This window comes from Manacus vitellinus, unplaced genomic scaffold, assembly GCF_001715985.3.
Source record: "Manacus vitellinus isolate BGI_N305 unplaced genomic scaffold, ASM171598v3 scaffold_7_pilon, whole genome shotgun sequence".
Lineage (NCBI taxonomy): Eukaryota > Metazoa > Chordata > Aves > Passeriformes > Pipridae > Manacus > Manacus vitellinus.
Genome location: NW_021940813.1, coordinates 6,585,579 through 6,612,812, shown reverse-complemented (window position 1 = coordinate 6,612,812; position 27,234 = coordinate 6,585,579). Strand labels below are relative to the sequence as shown.

The window sequence follows — 27,234 nt, the reverse complement described above, 5'->3', positions numbered from 1 at the left end:
AGTTCATTATTCATGCAAATTGAAACACAGTGATTGAAGGATCATTGGCAAAAGTTGCACAGCTAGGTATCATATTCCATCTGCTCTTAATAAGTAATTTAGAAGAGTTTTATGCAATTAAACTAGGAATATGGGAGACAAAGGAAAAAGTCAGTAAACTATTTGCAGCTTTTCTTTGTTGCTCTCACTATATGCCCGTAAATTTTGAATAAAAATATTCTCTTCTTCAATGAATGATGTATGTGTGACTCTGATAGGATTGTTTAATTTTTAATATAAAGTCTTCTAGACTTTGTTTCCTACCATCTTTTCTTGTAATACTATGAAAAACTCGTAGCTTATTGCTTGGACATGAATGGACACACTCTTAGTCCAAATTCACAGCTATAAACAGACTCAAAGCATCTAGATGCTAGTTCCTTTTGAATTTTGTTTTTGCTGCTGTCTCAGAATTTGTTTACTCAAGTGTCCTCGTCTACCATAATGTTTTTTACAAGATCCGCATCATAATCACCCCTTTCTCTCTAAAGACAAAGGAAGCTAAATGAGCCACATCTGCTTCAATAAATTAGCAGCCTTGCAGCTTTTTAGTGTTCTAAAAATAATTCTTGGTAGGATGGGTCAGCAGCAAAAAGCAACAAATGTGATTATTTTATTAAAATATAGAAGTCACTCTTTCTAAGATACTAAAAAGAAAAGTGACTATGAAAGCTATATTGGTTTTGTCTATCCATTTTTTCTTTTGATAACTGTTATATATATAATTTTGCAATATCTGATGGTGAAATTACAGTCAAAAGAGCTTCTGCTAATGCTCTAAAAACTATTTTATCTTCTTAATATTCTTAATATCTTAGATGATATCTAAACAGACTGCCATAAAATTTGCTGATTTAGCACATTGCAATGTCTATGTTTACTTTGTAAGTTGTTGCTGGAAAATAATGGGAACAAGATCAGTGGAATAAAAGTACTTCATGGAAAGTAAGGAGTAATGCCACTCACCTGCCAGTGGAGGATTATATTCCAGATCAAACCAAGGGTCAGCTTATGATTTCCATCCACAATGTCTGAGCTCCCTATATTTACCAAATCAACCTATTAGAGAAACCAAAAATAATTGTATAAGAAAAATAACAAGCATAAGAGGTTGGAGGGAGAGGGAGGGATGGGTTAGGGTAAACATTCCATTTGGCTTCTGTTGTTCCATAAAGATAAAACTCGTGTTTTACAAATGGCACAATTAATGTTCTGGAAAAAAGCCATCAGTGATCTGGAGTTCCAATTATTCCAGTTATAGCATGTTGTGAAAACACAGAATTAAAAGTAACAGTTAATAATAACTTGAACTCTTTTATATTAAGCCTCTACAACTACAAATCACAAAACTGATGGGAGACAGAAAAACTCCCGTACTATACTTCATGCTACCTTACATAATATAATTTTCTGAAATTCACACATACACATATAGATAGAGTAAGAACCTACAAACTCAAGATATTGTTCTACACATTTAGATTAAAATAGAACTTAAATTTTCCTTAACTAATATCTATAAAGTATAAGGAAAGGCAGGTTGTGTTCTGGAATACAGATAAAGCAGTGATCGTCATCTAAGGAAGTCTTTTACACATTAGTTCATCCAGAAATGTTGTTTTCCATAATTATATCATGCATTTGCAGTTTCATAATGCATCTACCACTCTAGAATACTCTTTCCTGCTCATGTGAAATGATCCTTCACTCTCCCCCATTTTTCATGCTACCTAAATAAAAAAGCCAAATCCAGGGATGTGAGTGCAAGAGAATATAAGCTAGGTTCTGCACTTCTGGAGAGAACTATGATTCTAAAATTTGCATCCTCGCTGTTTCATAGATGCCATTTTTCATGGTCAGAACTGATGTTTATATGGAAAAGTACCCCATTCCTTCACAAACTACAATCTGCGTATCTCTGCTGAGCTGCTGAAGTTTTTTGAAGTTACAAAGTTGTATCTGTAGATTGCTTTTGCACCCCCAAAATAAGCTGCTTTTTTTTTAATTATTATTATTTCAATACATCTGTGTATAGGTTATTTTTATGAATCCATACCAAGTAGATATTTTGTCAAGAACTCTAAAACTCTCTTAGAGCTCTTTTCTTTAAGAATTGCACATTTTGTACTAAAAACATATGAGACTGGAATTCATTCTAACCAATAGTGTCTTAGAACATTTCCCAAATGGATCTTAAGGAACTTAACCTAAACCTATATTGGGGCAACCCCCATGTCCCCTACATTACCCCCACAACACTCTCACCTTTCTATAGGAACAAAAAAACCTGTAAAATACGTTTAGTGGAAGCAGCAGCATTTTTCAGTGTTACCACCTGGATGACAGCAGAACTCAGGGCAAGAATAGCACATAGAAGCAAAAAAAAAATCTAGATTACTCACAGGCTTTAATTAGCTTTAGAGCCATTGATTTTGCATTCCTGAAGTCCCATAGAAATCATTCATCAAGCTTTTGAAGGTTAAGGAAACTTTTGGCTTCATGATAATAAGTATGAAGTATATCTCTACATATACTATGCTACTTTTTATATTGTGTACAGTTTATGAGGGTTTTATTACACGAATATGATGGCCCCTGGATGACCACTTCACTTTCTAAAATGATGTTTTTTCTTCTATCTTCTAAAATTGGAATACTCTCTGTTTTCTTCCCATATTTGAGAGGGACTACTATTGTGTTCCAGAAACTGAATGAATAGCACATTAATGGACTTAGATGGTATGTACTGAATACGTCAAAAAGCATTTGCTGTGAACATTTGTAACCAGGTATGCAGTCAACACCTTCTTGTATACTGTGAAATAATGCATTGATGATTTTTTCCCAATAAGGTCAGATGTTGCAGATTTTGAATAATTAGAAGCTTTTTCTTCCATTTATTTACATGAAATTCCACTAAATAAAAATAAAAATCAAGTGGGAGGTCTTTATGCCAATATTATAAGGTCACTTTCATTTATGCACAAATCTTTAGATGGATTATCTTAGATTTATAAAGTAAATAGCTTTATTCAGCAGTTGAACTCAAGCATGTTTAGTGACCTACTGCAGCTATCAAGAAATCCAATATAATAGGCAGCACAGAATACATTATCTTTGTTCTGTCACCTCTTACTGTTAAGTTTAAGTGAGTGTTATAGTTTATTTGAATTTATTCTTGAGAAGGATATATGATAGAATTAGTTGGTCACTGGAAATGTCTGCTGAAGTTATGGGTCCATTAGAATGCTGGCATAAGGGAGATACTATGAGGATGTTTATTCAGTAATGATGCACAGGATACTGGCTTGAAAAGTCAATCTTCACAAAGTAGAATTGAAAGTGGGTTTGATATGATTAATGTTTTGAACCATGAAGAACCTCTGAAAATTTACCCAAATAATTTATTCTCATAAAAGCCTTGGTTTTTCAGACTTCAAAATTGTCAGAGGTTGTGAGTAGGTATTTTGATAGATAGCACCTTGTAACCAGTTATGGATGACTTCTGGTAATTAACTTTTAAAAATCTATTTTAAACACCATGCATTAGCATAAAATCCTGCATGTTGATCTATCTTCAGGTATCATCCACTATAGATGTATTATTCAAAATTTGCTGGAAGAGGATTTTAAACTCTTTAAAATACATTCACCCCTGATGCCAAATGACAAAGTATCCAAGTCACATTAATAAAACTGCCTTGACTCCAGTATTTGTATACTATAGACCAAAGTTTGATTTAACATCTACAAAATATTTTGTATGCTGTCTATAGGATGCTCTGAGCCTGTCTGGCTGAATACTTACGTTATTTCTCTGCAAAACCTGGAGTGCTTTGTTGACATTGTTCAGAGCATGAACTCTTGTGGAGCCCTTTTCTTTTGCCTACAAAGAAAGTAAAAGAACTTTGACTGTCCAAAATCAGAATTGAGTACATTACAGGTATCTCAAATCTTTTATATGGTTCCAAATCATGGGTCATCTTCTGCCATCACCTGCGTCTCCTAGAACGCTTCCATCAACGCTGCCTTCGTACAATCCTAAACATCCACTGGTCAGATTATGTGACCAATACATCTGTTCTAGAGCAAGCAGCAGTCACAAGTATTGAGGCCATGTTACTGAGAACACAGCTGTGTTGGGCAGAGCATGTCTCCAGGATGAAGGACCACTGCCTCCCTAAGATCCTGCTCTATGGTGAACTTGCCACCGGCTGCCGCATGAGAGGAGCCCCGAACAGAAGATACAAGGACTCCCTGAAACAACATCTCAGCCTTGGCCATATTGATCACCATAACTGGTCTACTCTGGCCTCAAATCGGGAGGCCTGGAGACAAACCATCCATAACGCTGCTGATGCTTTTGAGAAAGCACACAGGATCACCCTTGAGGAGAAAAGACAACACAGAAAGAATCGTGCCTTGCAGAATATACGTCCTAAGGAGTCCTTCTGTTGTGCCTTTTGTAATCGGACATGTCTATCTCGCATTGGCCTTATAGCCACCAGCGTGCTTGTAACAAATGTGGATAGAGCCTTCCTAAATCTTTGTTCATGAAGCCCAGCCATGATTACCATACATTGGGCTTATGCAGCTTCCCAACATGGAATAGAGTTAACTGTGAAACAAACTGGATCCACATTTAGAAGGTAATTTGGTACCTTGACAATTTTCAGTGAATGAATCATTGAAATGAATATAAAATCAGATAATTTCAGATTCTATTTATCATGATTAGTTGTATTCTGCATGGCAATTTAGGATCATTACTATGGCAACTAAACAGATAATCATCAGTCTGTTTAATATTTATTTACAAATATATTATCTCTGGATTTTAATTCTCAAACTCCAGCCTGCTTCACCACTTTTTAATGAGAAAGTTTCAGAGAAAGATGCTAAGCTTACCAAGTCCAACCAGGAACACAAGAGAGGAGATTCAGAAATATGTGTGACATGTCATTTTAGAGTTTCCAAGTTGATAAGAGCAAGCTGTTCTGTCTTTTCAGGCAAGTACAACTCCCACACATAGACTGTATGTACGAAATTTATTAACAAAACATTCTAATTCTACACATTAAATGTTATTCCAGCTAAAATCTAGATATTTAAATGAACCTTGCCTCAGTCTTGTTTCTCTTTGCCCCACTTCCTTAATAAGTGCAAAGAACAAAGTAGAATATTTTCATTTCAAATATATGCCTAGCAAAGGGCTACTGGCTAATACGGCTCTCAGTCACAATGTTTTCTCAATTTCAGAAGGAAGTCAAACATATTCAGATCCCTAAAAATAGTTTCCATGGGTCCTCATCAATGGCAGAAATTAATGAATATCACCTACTACACTTATCACAACATCAGGGCTTCAATATACAGTCAACGTGTTAAAAAACACATACAATTTTTTGGCCTGTAAGGCATTCCAGGAGCTCCAGAAGTCTTCGTCCATCTCGAAAATCATTAAAAAGGTCTTCAATGTAACGTCTTCCAAACTGAAATGAAACAATAGGTCTAGTTAGTTAGAGCACCAAAAAAAAAAAAATTATGTATGACACAGAGTAAAAGAGGAAAGTACAACTAAACCCATAGGATTCTTTCAGATACATTGGTTTTAACAGGGTTCTAATGCTTAAGAGAGATGTGCTTACCTTATTTCAAGTACATACCATTACTTCGAACAAATAAAGCGGAACTGAATACTAATAAAGCTAGAACACAAACTAGACTTGGCAATAAAGGTGCAAAAAAAAAAAGAAATGGGAAAGAAACAAAAATACCCCAAACACACAGGAAGTGATACCAAATTGAGTGCTCCTTCATGGGACAGAAACAAACTTGGAATTACGCAGAGGGAGATAAGTCTTAGGCTTAGTCTACTAAAGATCTAAGAAACATATCTATGTTAAGAGGACATACTTGGAATTGTACTGAATCAGAGCCTCACTGTTGTAACTGGCTAAAAGGCATCTTATACTTTGTCCACAGCATCAGTGAAAGATGAAAGGAAATATTTGAGATTTTTCCCCACATGACAATGATAAAAAATTATTCACTCTTTCTAAAGCTCAAGCTAAGTTTATGATCTGATGCTTTGACTAGTGCATTAAAAATATAGAAATATAATTTTTTATAGTTTAGTCACTGTACAAGTTTTATGAGCACCCATCAATTTTGAAGTGGTTTTGTATGTATGAGAGCTATTGAGAACCACTATAAAAAACAGTGATTATTTTTTGCAGTGCCAAGTAGATTCACATGTCCACATTATTTCTAATTTGTGAAGTTTGACAGATGCTTTGATTGATTTGAGAGGAAGCATCTGTACTTTAATTTGCTAGAATTGACACTGTGCTGACCTACATTGCATATCTTCCACTTTTACCACAGAGCAACGTAGAATTGGGAATCCATATTACACAGAAAACATTTGCTTTCTTGTCAGCAGTGTTGTTCTGCCACTCACTGCTACACTCATTAGAGCTAGCTGGGAATTTTATGAAAAACACATTTCGTTAGAAAGTACCAATTCTTTTGGAAGGTTTCTTAAACAGAGGACAGAATTAAGGACAGTTTTCAGTGCTAAATCAATTTTTTTCCCCAATCAATACAAATTTATGAGTACAGCACAGACTTCAGTGCTATTAGCTGTTCTGCCATGACTCCATTCTCCTTTCTTTCAGACTGCTCTTCTAAGCAAGAGCTTCTTTCAATCCTTCTTTCATTTTTTTAGTAAGGTCTTGTTTCTGTTTCACGGAACAAACAAATCCAAAACATCACAAATTTTCTACAGCACTGGGAATCCCTATTTTCTAGCCAGTTTTTACGCCATGCACAACTCATTCCAACTAAGGTAATTTCTAGTTAACACACATGCTGCCACTCTATTACCCAAAATATCTGAAAACCAATACTGAATAGATTCACATATTATTTACTTGGACTGCTCAACATCTCGAATTATTTGTTTAAATAATAACACTCAGCAACTCTATTTGCTGCCTTGCATTTAGTATAAGAAATAGCTTTATAAAAATGTTTTAAATTATGGTGTGGAAAATTGTGTGCCATTATGCAAGCCATGTACAGAATTCCTGAAGTTGTTGGACAAATTTAACACTAAAACATATGACTGAATCAGAGAGACACTTATTGCATCTTGCAGAACAAAAGTCACTTTTGCAGAGGGGAAACACAAGATCTGTGCACTCTAAAGGAGCACTATAAGACAACAATAGGCCCTTCTTCTGTTACACCATGAAAGAGTTGTGGCCATAATGTTGCTGACTCTCCCTGGGAATTTGAGCACAATGACATATTGATAATAGAATATAATTATATTGGTTTGTATCACACAGGAAAAACAGAAGTAGCCTTCGTAATGCCTGCATCTCTGTCTTCCTTTTTGCAGCGTTTAAGCTATTCATAAAATTTATGTTGAAATCAACCTAGACAGTCAAAAAAGTCTGCTTAAAAAATAATATGTTTTTTTTGGTAAAGCTTTTAGAAAGAAAATAAAGACACAGCATGGTAGCATCCCTAGCAGGACATATTAATTACAAATGTATTACAAGTAAACCTTAAACCAAAAGTTCCATTGATTTTTTAGGGTCTTGGAAGAATATCTTCCATTAATCACAACTAAAAATACCTTAAGACACCTTACACTGCTGCAACACATATCATCCTAAACCTGAAGAAGGTTGCTATTTTTCTGGCAACAAGGTAATTAAGTCTTCTTTCTCAAGTAGATTGAATGTCTTTTGTGGATCAAAATTGCAGTAAGTCTTCAGATACAAAGGTCTCAAAGTTGCATCAGACAAATTTATTGTGTCATTGAAAAGTGTTTGTCAACTCAAACCTTTGAAAACTCAAAACTTGAAAACCAAGCATGGCTAGTTAATGGCTTGCCAAACAAATGCCTAGTTGCTTGTTATACATTCCTGTTGAAAATAACCTTTTAAAAAACTTTTTTAGGTTTTACCCATCACCCTTTACCTACTGAGGAATGAAAATGTTCAGAAGACTCTCCCCCTTGCATGTTGATTTGTTACTTGTGCTATATTAAAAATTTATCCAAAACCTAATTTAAAAAATGCCCAAAGTAGCTGCATGCTGAATTGTTGGTTCCCATTTATTTTTTCTTCTTCAAAACCACAATGATGGAAGAGATGGGGGAAACAAGAGAGAGTATAGGACAGAGGAAGGACTGCAGATACTGAATGTGAAGCACAAGATGACTTTTCATGAGAAGTAGAAATTCCTTTCTAGAAGTAGAAGAAAAATAAAATCCAAGACAGGACTTTGTTAACATCTTAACTACTAGAAAGAATAGCTATTTAAGTATATGGCAGTTTTACATATTTCTGTCTTCATGCTAAATGAAGGCCAAAACACAAACTTTCTTGGTTTAGCTGATGGAGCTGTTGGCTGCAACTGCTGACCCTACATAACACAAGGGGACCTGAAGGAAATCCAAGGGATTTTATTTTTTAAGAAAATCAGAATAAAATATGATCCAGAAGAGAAGATTCCTGTTTCATCATGGATTAAATTAACCTTCAAATTTAAATAAGGACTGAAGAAATTACACTGGTATGGAAAAAACCCAAAACCTCTACCCTACACTACATCATGGTAAACTAAAGAAGCCTTAGTCTTAGAATTATGAAGCACTGTACAATTAACATGGGAGGAAAATGTGGAATTTGCAAGAGAGTCCTCCCCCAGGTGTTATAAGTGAGTGAAGCATACTTAGAGTATTCTGCGTGCTAACTCAACCTCAATATTATGTAGACTGAAATATCTCAAGTGTATACATGTTCCAAGCTTAGCAACTGAAACAATTTTATGCCAAAGAACATTACCTAAAAACTCAGAAGCTGGTGAAAAAGAAAAAAAAAAGGAGAATTGGGAAATAGATTGAAATTAAGTGTTAATAGATAACTGTATTTGCAAATTTTTTGATTTGAATATATTCAGATGTCTTAAAACATCAAGCCTCATCCTACTTATCTCACTACTGTCTACTTTCATTGCCATTCCTGTGTTCTTCTTTCCAAAGAAATAATAGACCTCATTGTCTCTATGTAAATTTAACAAATAAATTTTATCAAAAAAATAAACTATTTAATCAGCTCGTTCATCAGATACATAATCAAAGAAATTAGTATTGTGGGAAGTATTACATGAAAAGATGGTATTCTACAAAAAGCACTCTATTCAGAGCTAAATGCAAATCAGTAATTGTGAAAGAAATACAGAGAACACCATGAAATAATTAAAAAATAACTTGTCCAGAGAAGGCACAAAGACATCTGTTCATGAACATCGCCTCTCCGACGAGTCAAAGCTCTAAAAATTTTGATTAGCATAAAACTGTTAGCAGATGTTATATTTTAGAATAAATTAGCATAGGCAAATGTTATACTAAAGGAAAATAGGGCAAAGGGAAAGGAAATAGGAAGGGGAAGGAGGTGGAGAAGAGAGGGGAAAGGAAAGGAAGGGAAGAGGATTAAGAACAAGTGTCGAGGTTTAAGGGGGACCTCAGAGAGGACATGAGGAAATAGGATTGAAAACATACCCCAACTCTAGAGGCATGGGTGTGGGAATGGCAGGGAAAAGAAATCACAGATTTTTGCTCCAGTCTCCAGTAGACAGTTTCCCAAGCAGAATGAAAGGGCTCATTATACTCCTGACTCTGTGGAAACAAGTTCTAGTCCATTTCTACAAGAAGGAAATGTGGAACCATGTGATCAGCATTGGAGAGACCTTGTCTCCAGTCAGGTGGAGGAGAGGGATAACCAGGTTCACTGAACTGTGTAGATTTGAGGGCCCGGCACATCAACTCCACACAGGGCACCAAAAAGAACTGTTGTGGTTTAAGCCCTGTTGACAACTAAGTACCACATAGCCCTTTACACACTCACCCAATCCAACCCCGACCCAGGGGAATGGTGTTTGGCAACTGTCAGCGGGTGGTGAGCAACTGTGTTGTGCATCACTTGTTTTTCTTGGGGTTTATCTCTCTATTTATATTTTTAATTTATTATTATTATTATTATCTTACTTTTTTTCAATTATTAAACTGTTCTTATCTCAACCTACAAGTTTTACTTTTGATTCTCCTCCCCATTTCAGTGGGAGGTGGGAGGTATCTGGAGTGGTATCTGGTGGTATCTGTAGTTGCCAGCTGGGCTTAAACCACAAGAAGTCACGAATTTTCTCCCACAAGTAAAAAGTGTAGAAAAGTAATTCTATTTCCTGAGATTCATAAACACTCAAAATTTCAAACAGTGAGTCCATAATAACAACTCCGGCAAAATACACGATAACAGAAGACTGAAACACAATTATTATTTGAGGTTCTTTAACATGCATATATTTTTTTTTCTGTTTTATAAAAATTTCATGTAATAGAGACATTTCCACATTTTTTCTCAGAAAAATTACAAAGGGTAAAAAACTTGGCTGAGGAAGAGATCTCTGACTTTTCATTTTCCTTTGCAGACAAGTATGCATTTAGATTATACTGTTCAATTGAGGTAGACTAGACTGTAAGAAGATTATTACAGTAAGACAAGTTGGATTCTATTTCTTATGAATTTTACAGTATTATTGGCTTATTATTATCAATTCATATGGGAAATCTAGCAACTGAAACGATCAACAGATGGAGAGAGACAGAGAATAAATTAAAAGAGTAAAAGACTGTAAAGACAGGGAATTCAAGGTTCAGCACAACATTAGACAAAAGATTTAAGGTTATATTAGGTGTAAATAGGAAAGATCATTTTACAATAGAACGAGTGGACATGGAGGCCCTCCAGAGTCTCAGGACAGGTAAATAACTGAGATTTTAGCTTGGGACAAGACCTTCGTTTCCATTAGGCACAGGAAACCTGGACTGCAGAGCCTGGAAGGGAGGTGCAATGCACTCCATCTGTGCCTGCAGCTTGCAGGGTTGTGGAACAAAGAGCAAGAGGTTCCCTGCAGTTTAGCTGGGACCTCAGACTAGTGATTGACTGCTAAAAAACAAAAAGACAAAAATGAAAAAATGCAACCCAGAAAGGCAGAATGACATAAGTCATAAGTCTTCATATAACTTTTTCAAATTATTTTTGCAAGTCCATTCTGTGGATCTGTAAATGTTGCTGAATAGACATCAGTAAGAAAGAAATAAAAACTTATTTGGCTTACAGATGTTGCCCTTAGTAAGACTCTAAAGAATCAGCCTTTTCTTGCAGTCAAAATATTTGATGCTTCACTCTGTGAAATAATAAAGAAAAGCTATTGAGCTAATCTCAACAGATCTTTTAAGTCACTTTTAATAAAAGAAGGACTATTAATACTTGCTCTTGCTCTGCTAAATATATTAAAAATTCAATTTCTCTCCCCAACATTCTTGTTTATAGTTTGTTCAATTCTGCTGGGAAGTTCCATGAAAGTGACTGACATTTTCTTTCATTGATGCTGGATTACTATTACAGCAGCAAAAGATATTGTCCTAGTCATGAGGGAAAAAAGACGCAGCAGACATAGTTTAATTAGGCCGTAGGTTTATGGACTCATGGGAAGAACCAAACAATAACTTGAGCCACCCAAGCCATCCTTTCTCCCTTCAACACTTTTTGCCTGTTAGAACATGGAGGCATCCACTCTGCTCCAGGTGAAACTCTGTGTTAGTCAGCTGGAGGCCAAACACCGCACAAGTGGTTTGCCTCTCCACTGTCAGAGATCCAATCTGTTTCCCAGGCTTTGTGGTAGAAATCTTTTTTTGCTCTCTAACTTAATTTTCCGAGGAATTACATAGAGGAGTATGTAATGCTGGTGTTTTAAAAATGATTGCTACTGAGTAACTGTGAGGAAGGTGTACAATCCTTCTCTAAAGAAGCCACATTCTTCTCCCAGTCAGAGAACCAAATGTTCTCTGTGCCTTTCAACAAGGTAACTGTCATGAGGCTTGCAGCAGGCACAGAACACCCAACTCTGTCCTTAAAGAGTGATCTAGGGGCAGGTCTTACCACCTGTCTGAAGGCAGTTCATGTTTGTGGACAGGACACACACTCACAGAGCAGAAGCTGGTTTCATCTCCAGACCCTGAAGTGAGGTAATGACACCAGACCTTCCTGGGATTTCTGCGCAGTTCTTGTAAAAGCACGTTTTCCCCTCAGCATAAGGAATCATTCTACTTTTCTAGTGTCATGACAGAGAAGGATATTTGCACACCCTCAAGTTTCTGAAGAATACTGTGTTATTTCAATTCTAAAATAAATTAGAAACTCTCATGTATAAAAGAAATTCTCAAAGTTATGTTGAAATGATCCCCATCATTTGGACCACTGAAATTAGTAAATTATTTGCTCTGAAAGCAAAAGGAATTTTTAGACACATGGCATTTTAAAAGTCAAAGACAAAATAGTTATTTTATATCCTATTTCAGTATAAAATTTCCTTATGAGGTTTATTCAATACAACTTGAATTCACTTTATCTAGATATTTGATCTTACCTATTAATGCCATTTGAAAATGAGATTTTGAAATTAAGCACATCACAACCCAGTTTATTTTTTCAAGTTCAGTGGTTTATATTTTTTCATAAGACTAAAACTAGATTAAGGGCATATATTAATTGTAATAGCATGATAATATTAAGAAACTGAAGATCTATTTAGAACAACAAAATAAAACCTACTGATATAGTCCCCAGTCAGAGTAGGAAAAGTACAATTATATGAACGGTAGTTTTTTAATAGCACTACAATAGATATTATTTTTTAAGAAGTTATATAATCCATAATATCAATTGCTAAAATGAAATTGTATAATTTCAGGTTTTTTAATATTATTTTTCAAAAGGTTAACTGTTTCCAAAGAAGAAAATATGTTTTAAACAGTTCATATTGCTCACCGTGTGTAGATCATAAACACACAGATGAAAGCATGAACAATTTTTCATAAAAAATTTGATGGGCCAGTTTTAAGCTGACAGAGATGGTACAGCCACCTCTGGACATCCACATCAGAATGTGGCAGGTTTTGTACTCAGATACCTGCTAACAACGAAATAAACAAAACATTATTTCATATATGTGGATAAATTTCAGAATTAATTATATAAGTTTCCTTAAAAATATTTAAAATTACACCAAGTTTCTGTTGGGTAAGCAGTGGGCATCTACTGCATTTGTTCTAAACAATACAAAGCTTACAGGGATACACAAAATAAATCTGGCAGCTCTCTTTTTCACCAGTTGAATCTAGCCAGCTAATATCATTGAAGCATTTCCTATTTTGTAGTATATGGTGTTCAAGGCCATTAAAGACCGGATGATTGGCAATAGGATCAAAAGAAACCTTTGTGGGAATGAATATGCACTCAGTAAGCTCCTACAAGGTTTGAAGAATGAGTTATGAATTCAGAGTCAAGAATAGGAACTTCTTTTGACAGTACAGGTAGCTTCATGCAACCTGTAATTGACTCCAGTGAGGCTGTTTTTTTTTTCAAGTAGTCATATAATGATGCTTCCCACTCTGCAAAGAGAGCTATAAGGAAGAAAATGACCATAAACTAACAACTAAATTTATTTATAGTGTTATCTCAGATGTAACTTTCAGTAAAAGATAGAATGTTAGTTATATTTACGTTTGAGAACATTTGTATTGTTTTAATTTAGGTAGGTGTTAATGTAGGTATTTTTGAGGCTATAGAGGGTAGAGTTTTATAACAGCCTTTTTAAACATTGGGAGCTACAAAGATTAAAATGCAGGGTTTCTGAAAGGAAGAGCCAGCCCACTTTCCAGCGGAGAAGCACAAACTGTATCTAGCAGATGCTAAATGCAACAATTTTGGCTAAAATTCTCATTTAAGAGAGCAACAGTTTCATGACAGACTGTTTCCATGAATATTTGTTATTCAAGTAATTTATTTTTCTACACATGGTTATTAGAAAACAGAAATAAAAGGGAATGTCTTCAGTCTTCTTGAAAATATCCAGCTTTAGTGCAAAATCTCAGACGGTAGAGAGAGATTCTGAAATTTTTGTCTTTTGTTTTAGTGATGCTCTGAATCTTAGAGAACAGGTTAATATTTACTTAAAGAGGTACAGAATATTGCACATACTGTCATTCCTCACATATGAAGATGCCCTTTCTGAGGGAGTTTGGATTCTCCATTTATTGAGAGACAAGCTTTAGCAATACTTTTCCCATCAGTTTAGAGCTTAAATCCTGGCTTAAAAGAAAATGATGAGAGAAATTTCAAAATTTTACCTTGGAATCCCTTCAGGTACATAATCTTTTCTTTAAGAATAAATAAAACAAACAAACCTCTTCTGCTGTCTATACATGTAATAGGCAAATAGTCAAGCTTCTAAGTAAGTCCGATGGTAATCAAACAAGACAAAGCTACAGCAATTTTCATCAATAGGAAAACAAAAGGAACAAACTCCCTAAGTCATTGTAGCAAGTCATCCAGTTTGCTTGATTTGCCTTTGTCTATGGAGGAAGTGCAAAAAGTAAGAGTTCTGGTATTTCTTGTCATGCTTCTATTCACACTAATTCTTATATTTTTTTACCTTTCATTAACATTTCTTGATTAAGAAACACCTGACCAGTATTTTGATTTTAACAAAAAAAAAATAAAAAGGAATGATTAGAGGGAATGGGGGTATCATAGAGAAAATAAATAGGTAATGATTATGTATTTAGTCTGCATTAGTGAGTAGTTACCCTCAAGAACTAACACAACTTGGTAGTCAAATAAAAGCTAAATTCTTAGTACATCTGAGGTAGTACTGCTTGCAAATGTATTTTTTTTCAAACGTATTTTCATGGACTCAACTGAACCTTTAATACTGGCATACAGTGACTCATCCTCCCTCCTAGAGTCACAAACATCTAATCAAACTCATTACACTTTCTGGCACACACATATAGTCACTCTCTGTCATTTTGCTACATGAAATAGTTAAATCAATTAAATAATTGCTTTAAATATTTCCATTTAAAGGTGGAGCAATGGGAAAATCCATGCAACCACATCTGAGCTGGCAGGTGATCATATTCACCAGGTGAAAAGGAAAGATCAGTATTTATTTATTCAGCATGGAGGTTACTTCATTAACTTAGGGCCTTGGAGGACTAAGCTTGTTTTTGCTGTACTGTGTCAAAGCCCAACTACATGAATACTACAACCAAGAACTGTTCTGGGACTTCCCCTTTGCCCACTGTTCTTATTCCCAATAAACTTGTTTGCAGTAAATGGGATATTAATTTAAATTACATGCTTAAAAGAGCAAGTATATCCTATCTGCTTGAGCTCAGGTAGAAGTTTAAAATACATTCTTCCACTTTTTTTCCCCATCTGGAGAAGTCAAACATAATTTTACAGAGACTGAAAATCCATCACATGGTGAAATAAAGGGATACAGTTTTCCAATACAGTCCATTCTTTGGTTTAAATCTTTTTATATATTGAGATCATTATCTAAATGTGAGAAATTAATTTCTATTAAAAAGACAACAAAACAAACCACCAAACAAACAGACCCAACATCTCTTTCTTGAAATCACAGTTTCCATTTGATCTACTACTAAAAAGTAGTAGCCTGCTGTAGAGTTTATTATCTATACGTAAAATTTCAAGACAATCAGAATGAAATCATAGAAAGAGGACAGTATTTGAAAGGGAACAGAAGAACACTATAACACACAGTGAAACAGCAGGGAATGAGGTCATTCAAAGAAAACTTCTGTTTCTTTTGACGAATTCAAATGTACACATCTGGCAGTCTGCTGGTCTGTCAACAGCAGGCCCCCCAGGCTGAGCTGTGAATGTGGCACCACTGCTGCTCACCCTGATCTCTGATTGCCATTCTCTTACTGCTGGACAGCCCAGTCTGCTCCTCATTTCCCAGCCATTCTACTTCTTACCCTACATCAGCAATGATGTGCATTTTCAGATTGTATGAATGGCCAGAAGCATGTTATAGTTGGATTTTACATTATCTGATAACATCTGCCCATCACTCTGGCACTCCTTAAGACCTCCGTTTTTATTACCCCATATTGGTGCCAATACTGTGATTTGGTATGCTCAAGAGGTGAGGAAGAGGAAATAAAAGAGAAAAAAGAATCTTTATTTGTTTCTTCTGTTTATATTTTTTTTCTTCTCTTGTAGTGTTACTAATGTAAATAGTGTATGCAGGTAACATACATATTATATAGCTTTCTTACACTGAAAATGATGTAAATTTTCAATTTTTCCTTCTCACTCTCCACAGCTCATCAAACCACACATAATTGTTTATATGGCAAATAAATAAAATAACTGCTTACAATACTAGAAGACATCTTGACTAGATACTAAGTTGATATTTCTATTACTACTACAGTTCTGCGCATTATTATCTGCAAATATGTTTAACATATTTGTTATGTTTAACATAATAAGTTGCTGTGTTTTGGCTACCAGCAGGTAGCAGGCATATGGACCTTAAATCACAACTAATTATGGTAACAGTGAAAATGATTGGCACATGCTTCTTTTGTAATGTCTGGTAATAAATGACCCAGATTCTAAAAGGAATTTATGTAACAAATTGCATTTGGGTATCTGGATCCCTTTTCATAATTAATAAAAACAGCAACATGAGATGACTCTTTAAAACCAATCATTTAAAATTTACTGCAGTACAGTGAATAAGAAGGAATTAATGAGACTTTGGCTTGCATTTCAGTTGTATTTTTTGTGTTAAGTAATAGCTTATGAATGGCTTCTGAAATCTGCATCTTTTTGTTGGATTATATCACATGTTGTGCCCAACATTTAACTACTTAACTATATGTATAAAATGTACTGATAATGTTGGGTTTGATTTTAATCTCAATTGTTTGCTTAGTACTCTTATAAAAATAGTGCAGTGAAAAGAGCAGCACTCAGCCTGAAACTCTACAAAGGAAATAGATGACCACCAACCAGTCTACAAATACATAACAGCAACCTTGAAGACAGTGCAATAAACCAGTATCTGAGATGTACCACCCACCTGAACAATTTAGAACAGGTTGGTTCTCCAACATAAAATCCTTTGTACATGGAAAACCACACATATCACCAGAGATACATGATGGAGCTTGGGGAAGATTGTTTTGGCTTCCAGACTCAGAGTGCTGCTGAACTGAGACAGATCAGTCTCAGAAACTAAAATATGAAGCCATCAGGTGACATGAAACCCACAGTATCATATACTAAAAGCTTGACCAATGGAGTTCCACACATGCGCTGCAGATTTTACCATCTTCCAAAATCAGAATCCTTTTCTGAAACTGAGAAAAGAGTATCCCCCAAAATATCTCTGAATGCATAAACCAAGGGAGTGTAAGAGAAAAGGCATGGGACAATTATATTTTTCCTTTCAACAGTCCAGTCCAACCTTTTCTGAAAGAAAAGAAGGTTGTGCTTTGAAGTCCCCACACCTTACTGCCCTGGGTACACAAAGAGGAACTTCTGCAGTATGGGCACCCTCTTTGGCTTGCCTAGGTGAGATTTCCAGTGGCTGGTCCTGAACAGCCTGCAGGGCCACACATCACTCCTGCTAGCATTAATGCAAAAGGGGACACTGGTTGACTCAGCACACACCTCTCAGAATTACTGGGCCTTCAGGAAGTAGTCATGCAAACATCAGCACAACATATGGACCATGTGTGGACATGGTGTGTGTAACACTGAGAGAAAGCAGGTTACACAATGCATGGGTTTATACAATTGATGAAGTTCACTCAACTGCTGCTATTCCTGTTAATCAGATATTCTGTCTCCAATCCACATCAGCACTAATTAGAAAGTGTTATTTACTGTAGAGTGTAGGCTTGCTCGGGCAACTGCCTGACATTAACTGTTCTTTGAATGCTGGAATTTAAACCAAAAAATGTAATAAAATTTATGAGTAATGCCAGTTTTGCTTAGTGTCATACACTGTTAAATCAGTGAGGACTAAATGAGCCTTTATTCAAAGAAACTTACAAAATAAACAACTGGTTTTCTGGAGTTCATTATTGCTTCCAAAATTTGCTGTTACCCTCAGAGTAAGGAAATTGTTCATAAAAGTTACAGGAAATTTTGGTGGTTTATTCCTACTAAATTACAGCTACATAGAAAGATAGACATTATGACCTGGGGAGAAATATCACCTTCAGTTTTCCATTTTTCCTGGAATGGAAACAAATTTTGTTTCAATTCTGAAGTATTTACAGAAGTTTTAATAATTTTGTTGAGCATTATAGTGCTTCCACTTTAAAGCTTTTTTGCATGAGGACAGATATTTTAATAGGGCCTGTAGCAACAGGAAAAGGCGTAACAATTTTAAAGTAAAAGGGTGCAGATTTAGACTAGATACAAGGAAGAATTTTTTTACAATTAGGGTGATAAAACACTGGAACAGGTTGCCCAGAGAGGTGGTGGATGATCCATCCCTGGAACCATTCAGGGTCAGGCTGGATGGGGCTCTGAGCAACCTGATGTAGTGGAAGATGTCTCTTTAAAAATGACCTTTAAAGATCCCCTCCAGTCAAAATCATTCTATGATTCTACACCACTGGAACAACTTGAACACAAGTTGCAATCTATAGGGAGTTCTTCTCTGAGAGTGTCCTGGTTTCAGCTGGGATAGAGTTAATTTCTTCTCAGCAGCTGTTACAGTGCTGTGTTTTGGATTCAGAATAAGAATGCTATTGATAACATACTGATTTTTTTTTTTTCACTAAATCATGTTTATCCTAAGTCAAGAACTTTTTTTTTCTCCTGCTCTGTCAGTGAGGATGTGCACAAAGGAAACTGGGAGGGAGCATAGCGGGGCAGGTGACCTGAACTGACCAAAGGGATATTCCACACCATAGAACATCTTCCCCAGTACAAACTTGGGGGAACTACCCAGAAGGGGGGACAATCTGGGTTTGGAAAGGGGAATCTGGCACAGGTCAGCAGGTGGCAAGCCATTGTATTGTGCATCACTTCTTTCTTTCTTTTGGTTTTTTTGTTTTTTGTTTTTTGGGGTTTTTTTTGTTTTTTTTAATTATAATTTTTATTATAGTCTACCATTATTACTATATTTTACTTTGTTTTCTATTATTAAATTTTTCTTATCTCAAGCTAAAACTTTTACTTTGGTTCTTCTCCCCATTCCACTGGGGGGGGGATAAAGAGGAGGTCGAGCGAGCAGCTGTGTGGTGCTGAATTTTCAACTGGGCTTAAACCATGACAAAGCATCTCAGATGAAACCTTCAGCAGGTTACAGAGAGTGAAAATAGTTTGAAATCCCACAAATATGCTTTTGTTATCCTACTAAATTGACAAATGGTAGAAATGAGGACAAAGCTCACTGATTTTCAAACATCTGCACTTTACCGGACTTTCCTATGCTGTTGTTCTAAATAAAGTTTGTGAAAAACAGAAATATTTTAAATAGACTTCATACTCAGTATTTTTCAGTTCCACTCAAAAGAATATAATTTGTGTCACAACAAATCAGAATTAATTTCTAGAATGCATAAAAATGATCATAAAAGCAATAATTAAAAGAGAAAAACGAGTTTATACAATGAATGTTAGAGCAGAAACATGACTGTTTCCTATTTCAAAATCATGTTTGTGTGCTTTTAATTAGCTCAAATGGATGTACAATGAATTGAAAAGATACCAGTAATCAAATATGCATTTTAAAATTAAAAAGTGTTTTGACTAATAGCTTGCTATTCATTCAGATATGTGCTCTCTTTCCTACGTTTCCTGGTTCACTAACTTTTTAGAAAAACTGAGTCACAAGAGTTCCAGTAAAAAGTAACTGTTTTTGAGGTGACTGTAAATCATTTAAAACACATACATTTAAATGCATGGGAACTAAGCCTTATGCAGTAATCTACCTTATGTTAATTAAGTCCTCCTTAAAACAACTATAATGTTTATGATCCAAGCTCACAATTTTCAAGATGGGCTGCCTCAGCTAAAAAAATTATGCTGGGCCTACTTCTATCTAGACGTCTAGGAGAGTATATAGTGTTACAGACTCTTAAAGTATCTTTCTCTACATAATTAAGTATAATCTTAAGATCCCTTTAGTGTCCATGTGGTTTCACATCCATGCAGAAAGCATGGTAAGACTCATTTCATTGAAAGTGGAACATGTCCATGTCCTTCCTCTGCCAAGAAACTCAGAACTGGACACAGAACTAAAGGTGGGTCTCACCACAGCAGAGGAGAGGGGCACCATCACCTCCCCTGACCTGCTGCCCACACTCCTTTGGATGTAGCTCAGGATACAACTGGCTTTTTGGGCTGTGAGTGCACATAGCTGGCTCATGTCCAGCCTCTCACCACCAGCACCTCCAAGTCCTTCTCAGCTGCTCCTGATGTGTTCATCCCCCAGTCTGTGTTGATACCAGGGGTTGCCCCAGCCCAGTTGCAGCACCTTGCCCTTGGTCTTATTAAATTTCATGAGATTCCCATAGGACCATTTCTCAAGCTTGTCCAAGTCCTCCTGGATGGTATCCCATCCTTCAGGTGTGTCAACTGCACCACTCAGCTTGATGAGGGTGCATTCAATTCCTTTGTCTGTGTCATTAAGTAAGGTATTAAATAGCACTGGTCCACTAAAAGAAGCTGGAGAGGCCTGGGACGAAGCCAGGTATGTGGCAGCTGCACATGCAGAAGGACATGTTCCTTCACCCAGTGGTTAGCAAAGCTGTGTAACCTGTTGCCAACAGAAGGCTGCAGATGCTAAAGCTGACTTGAATTCGAAGAGTTACTAAGCAAGTTCACAGAAGAGAAATTCACTAAATTCACTTATTAAGCCCCAAACCCAAGGGGTGGATCAGAAAGTCCTTGAGTTGCAACTGTTTGAGACTGTTAAGGTTATGGGGGGAAAAAAATTATGAGTTTTTTGCTCTACTGATATATGTTTCCTTAATCTTCTGCTTTTGCTGGAGACAGGATACTCAGATCAATGACCTTCGTTTTTCCACAGGGCTTTTCTATATTTGTAAAGGACATTTCTATATTTGTAAACTAAATCTGCAGCTGACTGTAGTTTTTAGCTGTGGGGCCTGACCTGGTTTTGGCATGACATACCTTACTTTTATGTCCTTCAAACTGCCCTCTAGGACTTCACATTTAGGGACCATATGCAGTTTTTTTCAATACATGTATTCCAGTACCCCAGCAAAATCCATCTTGAATACTGCATTTATTTTGACAAACATCTACCCTGTCAAAATTTCTAACATTATCACATTTTATTTCTAATTTCTCAACAGATCCTCTGAGTAAAAGAAGTTAAAAAATTCTTATTTTGAGTTTTTTATCAGTAGTTCTCAAATACTGAGAAATCTCCAATAACATACCATACTAACTCTGTATTTTGCAGTTATTTTGCCTAATGGAGACAAAATGTGGCCCTTTCTAAAAAAAAAAAAAACTTAAAAAAAATCACAATCTTAGTTTACTGAATATGAAACTGTAACGAGAAAATGACATCTTGGAATCTGAGTATCCCCAAATTTGTAATACTAAACTCTCAGAAATTATAAATATGCACATTTACATAATCATTTGAAAATCTTTTACTGTCCAGCAAGCTACTGTGCCCAACTCTTTCTTGAAAGCAGGATCTTAAGAGCTGAGGTATTAAGTAGCTGAAAATCATAAGCTATGGAAACCTTAAGTTGTTATGCAGTCTCTCCCATCCTGAAATTGCCTCAAATATGGTATCTGAGTATCTGTTCTATTCAATAATCATTCAGACAGAAGGAGGCTATGAAAGAGGTTTGTTTCATTCACGGTATGAGTTCTAACAAACTAATATTACCTATTAAGAGGCTTTGAAGAATATAATTATAAATTCCAACTGTTCGTGCCAATGACTCCTGAAGACAAACTTCCTCACAGCTACTAATTGGCAATATCAAAGTGCTTCTGAAGAAAGCAAACTGACTGCTTCTACACAAAGGCACTCTCACCCTCAGGAAAACACCTACGTATCACAGTGCTCATCATTCCATGGAAAAGAAATACTAAGCCTGCCAGCATTTTAATTTCTATAAGAAAGAGCCCACCAATATGCAAGAGCCAAAAAACCAAACAAAAAACGTGGAAGAAAACAAGGAACCAAAGAGAGTTTGAATTGTTTAGAGATTAGTACAACTGAGGAAGCTCTCCTGGGCACAGTGTGATACCCTTCTGACACATCAATCCACTGACTCTGTAAGGACAGTGTACTTGCACGTACGGTGCTACAACTTTATATTACACATGTTTAATGAACTTTTATTAGTATTAGCATTTGCTAGTACTCCTCTGGCATCTGAAGACTTCAAACAGTTCAAACATATTTTGCTACGCTCAGAACGAGTGCCCAAGAAGTAATGATCACTTTCTTGAAAAGTTCAAAATGTAATTTCAAATAACATGTGAGTTTCGGACTGGCTTACTTTCCTTTGATGGAAGCATATGTTCCTGAAGGCCAACTTTTGGCCTTATGTTTTTGTCAGTATCAAGAACTCTGTTTGCAAGCAAGAGGCATACTGTAATGATGATGATGGTTGCAAGCCAGATGCATCTCAATAACTGCAAGGAATCAGGATGTTTTCTCTTGCATAGGAACTCACCCCACTTTGGAGTCCCAAAGTTGCAAGAGATGTCTGTATATGAGTGTCCTGGCTTGAGACCTCCAAAATCCAATTCCCGAGCCTAAGTCTCCCTCCCTCATCTCACCCCAGTGTGAGATGGGTTTTCCAGACACTACACAAGACTCAATATGGGGGGAAGGGAATTATATTAAAATTACTGTACAAATAAATATTACAATAAATCATATACATAATCTTAACTATCTCTCTTATGATAAATCAGTATTTACAATGGATCAATCTCTTCTCCCTCCAATAAAAGTCCAGAAGGGAAAAGGAAAGATCCTTTCCACTCTCAGAGTAGCAGCTTCTCTTCTTCCATGCAGCAGCTGCAGCTGGATTGTTGTAGCTGAATCTCTTCCCGTTACTCACAAGGGGGATCTCCTCTCCCCCTCTCAGCCCTTCGTCTCCAAGCGAAGGTCTCTCTCTCTCTTTCATGGACTGCGTTAGCAGGGACAGGCTCACTTCACCACGTCATATCACGAAGTGCAGGGGCATCTTCGTGACGGTCCCTTTCCTCAGGGGATTCATCCCTGAGTCAGAACGTCTCGGGCAGCTTTCAGTTGGAAGTCTTTGCCTCAAGAGTTCTATCAGAGCTCCTGTGCTCTGTCTCAGTTTGGCAGCAGCAGTGGGAGAGGGGGGGGCCAAGGTCACCCCCTCTGCATTCCATCTGGCCATCCTGGTCCAGCTCCGGGATGTCTTGAGCTTCTTAGCTCCTCTCTCCGGTGCATGCTGCACTCCAAGACTCCTCTCAAATAGGAGTCCATCTCCTCCTCCTCTCTAGGAGGTCTCAGAGGGGTTTGGGGGCTTTGGCTCAGTTCTTAACCCAAAACTCTGTAGAGCTTAGTTCTCTCTCTGCTGCTGGCTCTCTCTCTCCTTGCAAGAGTTCTCTCTGTGTTGCTGCATGCTGTCTCTGCTGCTTCTCCTTATCTCTTCTGGCTCTCCGACACTGTTCTCCGGTCAGTGCTGTTTCTACCGCTGCTCCTTCTACCCACTCACGGTGGAGAAAACTCCCAGCTTCTCAGGTACAGACCTCAGTCCAGTTTAACACTGTTTCCGAGTTTCTGCAACCGCCAGCTGGGGGCTGGGGGGACGTGGCCCCCCAGAGGGGCTCCTGCCCCTTCTCCTCAGGGCTTTACAACATGGCCACTTTCCTCCAGCAACCATTACAACATCCTTCTTTTCCAGTCTGGTGTGATATGTTTATATTTTGCAGGAATGCTCATTGGCTCCACCCCAAGGGACACCAGCCCCTCAGGGGATACCATTTTTTTTAACTCCAGGGGGAAAACTTTTTTTCCCCCACCACAGTGAATCATTTTTTAAGTCAATCTGTAGCAATGTCTTTACAGTATTTCATTCATATCTGAAGACAACAATACAGTCTCGCTGACCTTCTCTCATATTTTCTACAGACACTCACACAACCTGTAAAAGTTTTGACCCTGCAAGGTATGCTACACTTGTTTAACCATATAATTTCCTACAGAAGAAATGCTGTACCTGCCTTTAGAATTAGACACCCCAACAAATGTTATTTTTCTGCTTGGCAGGCAAAATAATGCTAAGTTTTTATACTTTATAGTTTCAATAGTAAGGGCTTATCATAAGTTTCTCTCCATTGCTTCTGTCTAAAGTTCTCTCTGATATATTCCACATCCCACGGCTACTTCATCATGCTCTAACAACATAAAAGAAGTTGAATTCACTGCACAGACATATTAAATGTGATTCACCTTCCTCTTTTTTTTGACTCAGGATTTTATTTTATGAGTGTGTTGTTTGCTTTTTGTCTGAAAGTCAGTCTATACTATTTTTAAGGGATATAAATAATTGATAGAGATACTGCCTTAAATGCTATTTTTGATCTGATTTTTTTTTTCCAAATGTTTGGCAACTTCTTAACATGGCTACTCAAGAAAAACAGCATTGCTCCATTCATCAGTTTACTGAGAGTATATTCAAAAAGCAATGATGGATTCAATAAAAGTTCAAAATGCACGATTTCACAGATGTTTCTTTACCTTAAATTCACAATTTTATGGTTGGACATTAAAATGCATATAATACCTGTTTATGTCTTATACTCAGCATTAAGACCCACCAGGGTGTATTTTGGAAGTATGTAAGTCTACACTTCAAATACACCAAAAGCTTTTTCAGGTTATCAACATCTGCAGTGTGCATTAAAGGACTACTAAAACACATCCCAGACAGTCCTAGTAGCATTAAAATATATCTACTTACAGGGAAAGTAGGTTAAAAACACACAAAACTACACTCCTATAACTAAGGCAAATTCACATATCACCTGAAAATAGCATATTATCTTTTTAGGTCAAGTTTCATTTTATAAATGGAAAGTGAAACCTACCCTAACCTATATGGAGTGCTCTTCCGAAAATAACACCAAATTCACTCCCACATTTTTTACCTCAAAATTTTGATGGCAATATAACCTGAATCTGCAAATTATATAGCAAAGTCTTAATACGGCTCGGCATCTTAATATCATTTTTATGTACCTAACTGAGCTGAAAGTCTAAAAGCTGTGTGTTTGGTTGCCTGGTAGAGGAGTATGTGGATAAAATGAGAATGCATCTGAGTTGTAGAATCCCTACCTTCTGGGGATTCAAAGTCCCACACTAATGTCTTCACCCACCAGATACCTGCCATAGACTGGTCCCTGGAGTCTGACTTGAGCTGCCTAAGCAGTTTGACAGCTCAGACTCCTTATCTGGCAGCCCTGTTTTAGACAACAGAATAGAGAATGTAAAAATTAAAAATTAGCAGTGGATCTGCAGACAAAAAAACCCAAACATTGTAGGGGTTACCATGAAAAGTGCATGGGTAAGAACTGTGTGTAAATAAACCAAATTGTTTTATTTTAAAATCATTGGAAACTGAGTACTGCAAAGACTTTTAAAATTAAAAGAGTGTGTCTGGATCATTTCCTTCCAATATTTCTTGAAATTCTTGAGGAAATATTTCTTTTAAATGCTCTGAATAGTGTTTCTTCCTCTATTCTCATCCATGACAGCAGTTTATGAAGCAAATATCCATTATATGAATACTCTGCTTTCCAGTTATTCAAAATGCTCTAAAATTCCTTCTGTGCAAAATCTGCAGGTAGCTGGACCTTTAAATTCAGGCCTTAAAGTACTCAGCAAACTGAAATTATGAATATTTTTGAGTAGGTGAGATGAAGACATTTTCCCTATTTCCTGTCAAATACTACTCATGACGATGACAAAGTTTCTTAGCAAAATATCTTAAGAATATCGCTCAGCCCTCTCCCATACACTCCAGTTACTGTCAGATTGGCCTGTTCGTAACATCTTAACCTAAAAAGTTAACTGAACAGTAAACATCTACCAAGAACATCTGTAGTCTTATTTTTTTAAAAGAGACAACAAAATTATAAAAGTCAGTTGATCAAGAAATGACAGGGAGCACAGCAGTCTGTCCTTTTTACGGGAAGAGTGGTAGTGGTGTTGATAAGTAGTGCAGAGCCTGCAGCAGGTACAGAGTATTTGTGTCAGTCTGAAGTGCCTTTGTTTTTAACTTAGCTTGCACTGTTTTCATCCTCTCCCCCACTAGACAAGTTCTAGTAGCACCAAAATTTTTGAGAAGAGAATGAAAAACAGTTCTGGCTGCTTAATCAGCATGTCGTGGCCTATTGAGGAAACCCAAGAGGCATGAGAAGAGAAGGCTTCAGGAAACACAGTCTTTGTGGGTTTTTTTCTGGTTGAACCCTGTTAATATTCCATTAAAAATACTACAGTGTGGTTTATACACATAAATGTGAGGTATTTTATGAGTAAGTTTTTATGCCATATACAACATTAAATCCATTCCCTTGAAATGCACTGGGACACTGCCAGGCAAACTCCACATCTTTCAAAAGCCAAGCCAGTCAGGATAAAACAGCTGTAGATCAATCATCTTTTAATTATGATACAATTGGGAGTATAAAAAAACTTAGCCTAAGTAAAAGTGAAAATATTTATTTTCAAGTTTTTTTGTTACCTAGGTTTAAATATGGCCTTTTATGCTGGATTTCTTTTTATAAGCAAATAGGAAAAGCTGTTTGAAGTGTTTAAGCTTAGTCTTCATACAAATTCATGCGTCTCTGAGGTATTAAGATTGGACTGTCTTAATATTTTAAAGGTCCTTAATGAACCAAGGATTCTGGAAACTGTTTTTGGAAAACTTTTTAGCCTGAATACAAGAACTTAGCTTCATTAATTCAAATGCCTAAGTTCTTTCATATTTTAATGGGCAAATCTCAATGGAAACACTTCCAAAAGAATGGAATCAAAAGGTTTATTTTTAATAAGACACATCATTGGCATTGGTAGAGGTCACAGATAATCAGCGAGCCAGCATACCACTGACACTATTTCCAGGGGCTGCAGCAATGGTATACCTCAAAAAACTGTGCTGGAAAGACATTGGAGCCTCAGGCAAAACCCTTACTGAAGGCACTGTGATATTGAATATGGGTTCAGGATAAA

General features: G+C 36.5%; 1 protein-coding gene across 7 annotated transcripts in view; it reads right to left on the bottom strand.

Annotated features, from left to right (window-relative positions):
• The window catches only part of DMD (dystrophin), a 991,087-nt gene that overhangs the window by 790,655 nt on the left and 173,198 nt on the right, over window positions 1-27,234 (bottom strand). For all 7 annotated transcript variants that reach the window (XM_018084043.3, XM_018084032.3, XM_018084034.3 and 4 more), the window contains exons 3-5: window positions 5,439-5,531; window positions 3,848-3,925; window positions 1,006-1,098 (exon numbers count right to left, since the gene is read on the bottom strand). The gene's annotated coding sequence lies outside the window, so the exon portion shown is untranslated. The remainder of the gene's footprint in view (window positions 1-1,005; window positions 1,099-3,847; window positions 3,926-5,438; window positions 5,532-27,234) is intronic.